The following is a 10,645-nucleotide window of genomic DNA, read 5'->3' as shown; positions in this document are numbered from 1 at the left end:
TCTGCCTCCCAGGTGCTGGGATTTAAGGTATGCATCACCATTGCCTGGCTCAGCCTGCTTTTTTATAGAACCTAGAACCACCATCCCACATCAATCCCTAAGAAATTGCCCTACAGGCTTGTACACAGTACAGTTTTATAGAGGCATGTTCTCAGTCGAGGTTCTTTCCTCTCTGGTAACTGTCGTGTATCAAGTGGACATAAAATTAACCAGAATAGAGGTGCAGTTGCCACTAACACTGTCTTTATCTCAAATATCAGCCACAAGTTTAGGGGTCTGGACAATACCAGACTACAAATTCAGGAGTTGCCACAAAATGCTTTGGTTTGATAATTCTTGAGAATGACTCTCAAAACCCAAGAAAGGGCTACTTAGAATTACAGCTTGGGTATCTTGAATGATGTGAGTGCTTTCCACTAATATTTTAAAGAAGTTTTGAGTTTGAAATTATTGTAGATTTCATAGAAAGTTTCAGAATTAGTACATAAAGAGTTTATTAAGAAAGAAAAGGAAAAGGCACTACTGAAAGTAGACGAGAGCTAGAGATCTGGGACAGATCCAGGACTTAAAAGCATTTTAGAGGTCATTTAACAAAGTACCACCTTAACCCACACCAGGATATCAGGGCAAATGTAATCTTACAATGTGAATCTTTTCTGATTAACTTAAAAGTTCACTAAGCATCATGCACTTGGTCCATTAAAGTTGTCCAATTTGTATATTGGCAGTTCTTCCCTTTTATTCATTTATTTAGGAATGGCCATGCTGTAAATATATCAAAGTTTGTCTAAACATTGACGTATTCAGGTACATTTCTGTTCTCTTAGTTTTGGGTATTGATAGTATGAAGATTCGTGGTTTTATGTGATTATGTTTCCATTTCTCTGGAGTTATCACCAAGAGTACAATTGCTAGGGTACATATTTAATTTCATTGGTACTCCTAGACTTGTTTGGAACAACAGTGTCATTCACTTTGCCACTGGCAGCATGAGGACACAGGTATTCTCTTACAGCTTATTATTCTCTTTGTAAGCATGTAAATGTGGAGTAACAAATTTTTTAACATTTATTTATTTATTTATTTATTTATTTAATAAATATACGAGTGTTCTGTCTACATCTGCACCTGTATGCCAGAAGAGGACATCAGATCCCTTTATAGATGGTTGTGAGCCACCATGTGGCTGCCAGCACATGAACTCAGGACCTCTTGGAAGAGCAGCCAGTGCTCTTAACTGAGCCATTTCACCAGCCCCAAATTTAAGAGACAGTTCTGTGGGCTAAAGAGATGGCTCAGTGGTTAAGAGGACTGGATGATCTTGTGGAGGACCCAGGTTCAGTTCCCAGCACCTATATGGCAGCTGACAACCATTTGTAATTCCAGTTCTAGGGGACCTGTTGCCTACCTCTGACTTCCACAGGCACCAGTCATGCATGGTGTACATAAATATGCACAGGCAAATCATTCATACACCTAAAATAAATTATAAATATAAAAATTATAAATGTAAGTAAAACAAGAGCTCCATTCACTGGCAGTTGCTTTCATATTGGTCTCAGCCACTCAGGAGAACAAAATCAAGGGTAGGTAGTTTGCTCTGGAAGAGATTAATTGCTGAAGAATAGGATATGTCATTTTTTAAAGGTTTATCTTATTCCTTTATGAGTGTTTGCCTGCATATGCCTGTGCACTTGACTGTTAGAAGAGGACATCAGAACCCCTTGAATCTGATGTAAGCTGCCATATTGATTGGTACTGGGAACTGATATTTGCACTGGGTACTGGTATGTTTCCCTATTCAGCAATCCCCTCTTCTTTCATAGTGTTTTGTATTTCTTCTAGAACCATTCCAAATATTAAAAGTTTAAATGATCCTATTGTTCAGAAACCTGTTATCTGATGGAGCTGGCATGGTCAGAAAGATAAAAATTAAAAAGGAAAATAAATGTCATTTGCTTTGAACTAGCACACACCTTTCCTTCTCTCCTTTTCTTCCTTCCTTTCTTTTTTGGTGTTTTGAGACAGAGTCAAACTTTGTACCCTTGGTAGATCTCCAGATCTACCTGTGTAGACCAGACTGGCCTCAGACTCACAGAGATGTCCTTCCTGTTGTCTCCCTAGTAAAGAGATTTAAAAGCATGTGCTACTGCGCCTGACTTGCTGTGTATGTGTGTGTGACATGCCATGTGTATATGGGTGCCCATGAAGACTAGAAAGGATGTAGATTCCTTATAGCTAGAGTTATGGGCAGTTATGAGCTGCCTGATGTAGCTGTTGCCAGCTGAATTTGGGTCCACTGAAAGAACAGTTAGTACTCTTAACTGCTGAATCACCTCTCTAGCCTGATTTTATCTTATTTTTAAATTATATATATATATATGTATATATATATGTGTGTGTGTGTGTGTTTGAGTATGGGAATATGAATACAGTTGTGTGTGAAGGCCAGAAGGCATGTGGAATCCCATGGAAATGGAATTAGAGGCAGTTGTGAACCACTACACATGGGTATTAGGAACCAAACTCTAGTCTTCTGCAAGAGCAGTACTCACTCTTAACCTCTGAGCCATTTTCCAGCCCTCAAATCTACCTTCTTAGCCATTTTTAATTTTAAAAACTTAGGTCATCTATGTGTGTGTTTATGTATGTTCAAAGACATGTGGAGCCTAATGGTCAAGAGTCTTCCTCAGTCACTTTCCACCTTACTTTGATAGGGTCTCTCACTGAACCTGCAGCTCATTGATTCAGCAAGACTAACTGAGCTCCAAGGATCTTTTTGTCTCTGCTTTCCTTGTACTAACTAACTATAATTACAAGAGTATCACCACAGGCCTAGCTTTTATGTGATGTTAGAGACTGCAAACTCAGTTCTTCATGCTGGTTTAGGAAGTGCTTTGCTGACTGGTCCATCTCTCTAGTCCCTTCTTAACCATTTTTAAGTGTGCAGTTCAGTGTTTAAACAAATCCACACTTGATCCAGGTGTTTTGTTCCTATGTCTCACTACTCAGAAATCAGGAAGATTTTGAGTTTGTTGCCAATCTGAGCTACATACCAAGAATCTGTTTCTATACAAAATCACTCATATGTAGTGTACATCCATTATTACTTTCCATCTCTATAGTTTTTTTGTCTTCAAAACTAAAGTATTAATCTCATTACAGAGTAAGTAACTCCTGTTTTTTTCCATTCCTGCCATTCTTAATCCCTAACAACCACTGTTAAACTGCCTGACTCCTAAGTGCTTCATGTGCAAGAATTATACAGTGTTATCTTTTTGTGATTGGCTTATATCAGTTGGCAGTGTCTCTGTTAGTATATTGCAGTTTTCCATTCCTCCTTTTTTTTCTTCTTATATATAAGTTCCTGTGTGCCTCAGTGTATATGTGGATGTCAGAGGAGGTCAGAGTTGAGCCATTTCATTCTCTTCTTCTATCTTGGGAGTCCCAGGAATTGAACTCACATGGTCAGGCTTTAGCATCAAGTGCCCCCTACCCACTGAGCAATCCTGTTAGTCCCAGATTTTTATTTTTGAGGTGGCATGCAGTCCATTGTATGTGTATACTGCATTTATCCTTCACCAAACTCTTGTGCTGCTTCTGCAATTTAGTTATGAATAGTATTGCTATGAACATGGGTATACAGATCCCTGAGACCATACTTAATTCTTTTGGTTTTGTTGTTGATTAGTCATTTTATGAGACATTGTTTCTCTGTGTAGCCTTAGCTGTCCTGGAATTTGCTTTGTAGACCAGGCTGGCCTCATACTCAGATCTGTCTGCCTCTACCTCCCAAGTGATGCTGGGATCTGCTACCATACCTGGCCCTTTTGTTCTTAGAAGTAGAATTGCTGGATCATATGGTAATTTGATCTTTATTTAGTTTGTTTTTGAAGAATCTGCTGTACCATCCATTTTATTTTTCACTAACAGTTTACAAGGATGCCAGTTTATTCTTTACGTGTTTCTGGTATATGTGTACATATAAGGGTGTAGTGCATTTGAGTGTGCTTCTGGGTTTCTGGTTATGTGTGCCATGGTCTGTATGTGAATATGTGGTAGTCAGAAGATGACTTTTTACCCCTTCAGCTTCCGCATTGTTTGTATGTATTAAACTCACTGCCAGGCTTCCATAACAGGCACCTTTATTCTTGAGGCCATCTCACTGGCCCATGGGTTCTAATTCTCCATATCTTTAACAGTACTTATTTCTGTGGTTTTGTTGTTGTTATGTTCTGATTTGTTGTTTGTTTTTGTAGTATCTTAATAAATGTTTGTGATAGGTAAACATATGTAAACACTTTTAGCTGAGATCAAAGGCATGATGAACCATTTACATCCCTATAGGCACTTTCTAAATCCTTTTATCCTTCAAGAAATTAAAATTCACCTGCTCCTGTGTGGGCTTTGCTTCGGGGAGTCCCACATGCTGAAGTGCGGATGCTTGGATCTCTTCAAAAAAATGCTATTGCATATAACCAACATAATGCATACATGCATTATGCATGCATAATACAAGTATACATTCTACATACTTGAAGTCCTCTCAGGCCTACTTACAGTGTCAGTTCACAACAGAAAGGCTGTTGAAAGAGTTAAGACAAGGAAATGCCATTCACAGTCAGGTCAGATGCTATTCCCTTCAAACATACTTGATCCCAGGCTGGCTGAATTTGCAGAGGTAGAATCCATGAATTTGGAATATCCACTGTTTCTGGGATTTTTGTCATGCTGCCTTTTATAGCTTAGCATTTCTGCTAAGCAGATGTTTAGTATGGTTTATATAACAAATAGCTTTTTCTTTATAAGAAGCAACTTTTTCTTTTTACCCTGTTAGAAGGTTGAGCCACACAACTGACAGTTTTATTTTTATTTTTGCTTCAAAATCTAAAACTAGACCAGGGAGGAAAAAAAGAACATTTGCTAGAGCTAACTGGGATGTACATGGGCCTGTGTGGAGCACACATTCAGAAGCTTTGCAACTGGCTGGCCTGGATCTGTCAAAACAATGTGTGGATGGTTCTGGTTTTCTGCACACTGTCTTACTTAGATGCTTCAGAGTAGTGATCCTGGGACTGAGTGGATTATAAGTATTATTTCAAAAGTAATTGTCAAGACTGCTCAAGGAGTAAAATAAACAAACGCTAATGCTGAAAAGGTCTTTAATCTCCTATGACTCCTGTTCAAGGATTAATCTTTGGCGCAGAGGTTAATATTTTCTCAAGTCATTCTCCCTTCACAAAGGGGAATCTGTGATAGGAAGGTAAAATATGAAATTAAATGTATTCTTTAGGTCTGGCCTAAATATATACTAGATTGTTTTTTTAAGCCCAGGATCAACTAAGCACAGAACCTCAGTTTCACCACCTAAGTGAGTGCTATGGGGTAAGTGCAAAGTGTCTCTCATTTCTGTCAACCCAGTAGAATAATGCAGTATGTTACCTTTTAAGGCACTCATACATTTGTTTATTTGAATTATGTGAAAAGTTAGGCATATAGGACAGTCCTTGCTTTTGAACAGTGTAGGTATAGGAACATAAGCTGATAGAGCTGTGGTAGTCTTCTACACTTTTTTCTATCATGATTTAGACTGTTACAGATTTTGTGTATGTTGTTAGAAAAGCAGAACTTTAAATAAAATATAAACAATTATGATAACAAGTATCTAATCTAAATGTTAAAGTCTTGTGTCAAATGTAATTTTCCTAATGGGTATACATACACACATACATATGTACTCGCATATATGTATAGCCACATATATGTGTATTCTTATCATTAATAATGTAAGACTATTTGGTATATTATAAAATTAGATGCATTAAGAAAAGTCTTTGTGCCAGGCAGTGGTGGCACACTCCTTTAATCCCAGCACTTGGGAGGCAGAGGCAGGCGGATTTCTGAGTTCGAGGCCAGCCTGGTCTACAGAGTGAGTTCCAGGACAACCAGGGCTACACAGAGAAGAAACCCTGTCTCGAAAAACCAAAAAAAAAAAAAAAAAAAAAAAAAAAAAAAAAAAAAAAAAAAAAAAAAAAAAAAAAAAAAAAAAAAAGAAAAGAAAAGAAAAGTCTCTGTAAAGTGTTGTTAAAGTTACTTCACAATCCTGGTTCATGGTTTATTTGTAGTAAAAGTAATGACAGAAGTATCACTTACTGGGAGAGTTGGCTGGCTTTGTACCAGGCTGGGGATCAAGTGCCTTCCATGTGTACATTGTCTCAGTTATTGTTGTCAGCAATGCAATGGGATAAGAAGTAGTTGTATCTCCCTTTGGTGGTCCAGGATCTATCTGTCTGTTAGCCAGCTGTTTTAATGACACAGGGTTGAGTGGAAGAGTGGCTGTTAGTTTGAAGAAAGAAGAGTGAAATAATCCCAAGGGTTAGGAGAGTGACTGGACTGGAGACATGCAGTAGGATTATAGAACAGCAACAGTGCTCATTCTGTGTTAGAAGCATGAATCTCAGTTGTCTTTGGTCAGCACAGATCTCTGAGCCCCTCCCCCCTTGTCATTTTTGGCTGGAAGAATTTACTTAAGGAATAGATGGATAGTTGGATTTTTGTAGGATTGGGGCTTGGGCAATTGTTGGAAGGAAGAAGGTGGACAGGAAAGTGGAGAGAGTGTAGACAGGACTGTTTAGAGTTACTGGAGGCTGGGTGGCTTATAGAGGAAGGGTTGAATAGAGAGGGTGAAGCTGGTTTTCCATGAAGAACCATTCTTCTCAACAAATAGTACTAGACCAACTGGAGAGCCATGTACACCAAGTGTTCTTAACTTTGACCTACCTTGGAAGACTTTATAATACACATGCACAGAAATTAACTTCAAATAAGCATAGGCCTAGATGGAAGAGGTAAGGTTGTAAAAACCACAAAAAGACAGGGGGAAAAATTTAGTGATCTTGGAACTACCCCCCCCCCCAAAAAGGGCAGGAAACAGTAGCTGAAGGGGCTTGTCACAGTAAAAATCTTTGATATTTAGAGCACACCATTAGAAAGGTGTGCCAAGACTTAAACTGGGAGAAGACTTATTCATTGAAAAGTCATATGTTGGCAAGGATGGAAATTGTCTGTAAGTCTCCGTTGCTGGTGGGAAGGAAAAAGGAATGACTGCTTTGAACAGTTGAGCAGAGCTTTTAAAACAGTGTAAATGCGGTGGCTGGTAAGATGGCTCAGCCATTAAGAGGTCACCGACTGCTCTTCCAAAGATCCTGAGTTCAAGTCTCAGAAACCACATGGTGGTGGCTCACAACCATGTGGAATGGGAATTGGTGCCCTCTTCTGGGGTGTCTGAAAACAACTACAGTGTACTCAAATAAATAAAATAAATACGTCTTTAAAAAAATGTAAATTCGGGCTGGTGAGATGGCTCAGTGGGGAAGAGCACCGACTGCTCTTCAGAAGGTCATGAGTTCAAATCCCGGCAGCCACATGGTGGCTCACAACCACCCGTAATGAGATCTGATGCCCTCTTCTGGTGTGTCTGAAGACAGCTACAGTGTACTTACATATAATAAATAAATAAATCTTTAAAAAAAATTTTTATTTTAAAAAAAAAATGTAAATTCATGCACATCAAAATGACCCACCCATTCCATTTCTAAGTCTTTCTCCAGGACAAACTAAAGCATATAGTCACATGAGAACACATACTCTTAGCAGATTTATTGATAGCCAAGTACATCTAACTATCTGAATGTCAGTCACAAGTCTATGAATAAAGAAATTGTGTCCTATTTGCAGAATGAAATATTACTTAGCAATGAAAACTATTGATGTTCTCCACAGCATAAACAGACCTTAAAATAATTAGGCTTAGTGAAAGAAGATAGACTGAAGGAAAGTATACTGTATGTTTTACTGTGTTTGTCAGAAAGCAGATAGTGCTTACAGGGAGAAGGAGCTAAGAAAGGCTTTAGGAAACTTGGGCAATCATGGAAATGTTTGTCATCTTGAATATGGTAATAGTAATGTTAATGCATCAAATTGTATGTGTGAAATCAATTAGTTTGTATCAGTTAATAGTTCATAGCTGTGAACAGGCTGGGTAGGATAGTTAGGAGTTGGAGGGAGAGTGAAAGAGGGAGAGGGGTGTGTGTGTGTGTGTGTGTGCATGTAAAGGGGTGGGGGAGAATACAAGGGTGTGTGTATATATATATATATATATATATATATATATATACAGAGAGAGAGAGAGAGAGAGAGAGAGAGAGAGAGAGAGAGAGATCAAAGGACAACTCCCATATCAATCTTTGTCTTCTGCCTTTCTTTGAGAAAAGGTCTCTTTCTGCTGTGAACACCTGTCTGTACCAGGAGCTTCTAGGATTGCCTGCCATCTCCTGCCTGCCCATCTCAGGAGCACTGGGATTGCAGACACATACAATATGCATCCAGCTTTTTTTGTGGGTGCAAATTCAGGTCCTTATGCTAATGGAACAAGCCATTGGGCTATTTCCTGAACCCCACTTTTAAATATAATCTTTATCTAATTTTCTTTAAGTGGTTTCTTTATTGCCATTGTTCTTTTCCTGTTAGATTTTTTTTTTCAGGTTCTTGCATCCACTGTTTTATTTTCTTGGTAAGAACGTTATTTTTCTTGACATTGTGACTATACAGCAAACTAATGTTAAAAAAAAAAGGTTAACTTTAGTTGACATAATTTGCAGCTAAAATTTCTTTTTTAAAGAGATGTAAGTGTTGATTATATCCAATTTCTTTTTACATTTTTGTTTTCTTACTATACTTATTTACTTGGGAGAGTGGGAGTATGTGCCATGGTGCTCACGTGGAAGTCATCTATGGGGTTAGGAGATTAAACTCAGCTTGTTAGGCTTACTTGGCAAGAGCCATTACGTGCTGAGCCATTATATCAGCCTATTGAAACTAAAATTCTGTATATGTGTGTGTGTTGGAAACAGTTTTATTTTGGACATTTAGAACGTGCCACATTGGCTCTTGAAAGTGTGTTTGCCTGAATGTTCTTACCTTGGTACTAACCTCCACAGTTCACTGAGTGCACAAATATAAGATCTCTCTCTCACAGACACTCTTTGGGTACATTTTTGTGGGAGACTCCTTATGTCATTATCATCCTTGCCTTAATGTCCTGTAATTTGCAATTTTTTGTGCTTCCTTCTCTCAAAAGTCATTAGCTACTTTTCTACATAAGAAACTAGGCATAATTTCAAGATTATTTTCTCTAGTGTTTCAGGACTTCTATCTTCACAGACACTTAGGCTTTTTAGAGACATTTCTGTGGGATGACTCTAATGTTATTACAGTTCTTGCCAGAGTGCCCTCTAACCTGTAACTGAAAATTGAGGTTAGCAAATGCTGTTAGCAAAAAGGAGTTTACCTCCTTTTTGTTGATATGAATGTGACTGGTCTGGCTTCAACTTTATAATCCTCCTGCCTTTGCTTCCTGAGTATTGCAATTGCAGATATTCACTACTGTTGGGTGATACTATTCCTAGGGATATGTGAACAAGCATCTCACTACTGAACAAAGTAAGGATACTACTGAAGTCCATGTGGTGAGCCAGAGAATGTATTGGGGTTATATACAGGACAAGTATGGATTAGGAGTCGCTAACTTACAAGAGAAGAAATGATTCAGAGATACCTACATTACCAAAACCTACCCATGGGTGACAGTTCACAAAAAAAACTGGAAACTTGGAGTGGCAGTGCACAACCAGCAGGCAGTTCAACAAGGGTCTCTTTGGGTAGCTCATCTTGTCTGAGAGTATTATTCAGAAGTCCTTACTGCTTATAAATGTATGGTGGTGATGATGGGGTGCCTAGTGAATCTTGTCAATTTCAGGAGCTTCCTGAAACCTCTGAGTCCTGAACTCAAAGAGTTTCCCTAGAGGATAGACTGCTTTACTTACCATTTAGTAAGTCTTGTGCCTTAAGGATGCCTTCCCTCTAAAATGGAATGTTTTATTTAAAAAGAAATTGTTACACATTAGCCACCATTCCTGACTATTTGCTTTGAAAAGATTAATACTATTTATACTTTAACAATGGTCTTAATTTCAAAAAAGGATTTGAAGATTATAGACTCCAAGGAAAACTGGTGTCTTCCCTTTATTATGGGACGTAACTACTCATGGGAATGAAAGAGCAGTTGTAGAAATATCTGCCGACAAGAAATCAAAGACTTTCTAGAGTTTAGTGAAAATGAAGCTACACATACCCAAACTTATGGGACACAATGAAAGCAGTCCTAAGAGGAAAGCTTTAAGTGCCTCCAAAAAGAAACAGGAGAGAGCATACACCAGCAATTTGACAGAACATCCGAAAGCTCTAGAACAAAAAGAAGTAAATTCACCCAAGAGGAGTTGAAGGTAGGAAATAATCAAACTAAGGGCTGAAATCAATCAAATGGAAACAAAAGGAGCTCTACAAAAAAAATCAACCAAACCAGAAGCTGGTTCTTTGAGAAAATCAACAAAGTAGATAAACCCTTAGCCGGACTAACTAGAGGGCAGAGAGACAGTATCCTAATTAACATGATCAGAAATGAAAAGGGAGGTATAGCAACAGACACTGAGGAAATTCAAAATATCATGAGATCCTAGTACAAAAGCCTATACTCAACAAAACTGGAAAACCTGGATAAAATGGACAATTTTCTAGACAGATACCA

The 10,645-nt window shown here is 38.3% G+C and overlaps 1 protein-coding gene and 1 long non-coding RNA gene across 2 annotated transcripts in view; one reads left to right on the top strand and one right to left on the bottom strand.

The window, feature by feature from the left end:
- The window catches only part of Tmcc1 (transmembrane and coiled-coil domain family 1), a 188,179-nt gene that overhangs the window by 35,864 nt on the left and 141,670 nt on the right, over window positions 1-10,645 (top strand). The window lies entirely within an intron of this gene.
- LOC116099446 overlaps window positions 5,149-10,645 on the bottom strand; it is a 14,400-nt gene continuing 8,903 nt past the window's right edge. Inside the window, exons 2-3 of the long non-coding RNA XR_004122250.1 lie at window positions 6,154-6,301; window positions 5,149-5,250 (exon numbers count right to left, since the gene is read on the bottom strand). This is a non-coding gene — a long non-coding RNA (uncharacterized LOC116099446). The remainder of the gene's footprint in view (window positions 5,251-6,153; window positions 6,302-10,645) is intronic.

The sequence above is a fragment of the Mastomys coucha genome, unplaced genomic scaffold (genome assembly GCF_008632895.1).
Source record: "Mastomys coucha isolate ucsf_1 unplaced genomic scaffold, UCSF_Mcou_1 pScaffold20, whole genome shotgun sequence".
NCBI lineage: Eukaryota > Metazoa > Chordata > Mammalia > Rodentia > Muridae > Mastomys > Mastomys coucha.
Note: the sequence above shows the minus strand (reverse complement) of the source record. Positions and strands in the feature narration are given on the sequence as shown.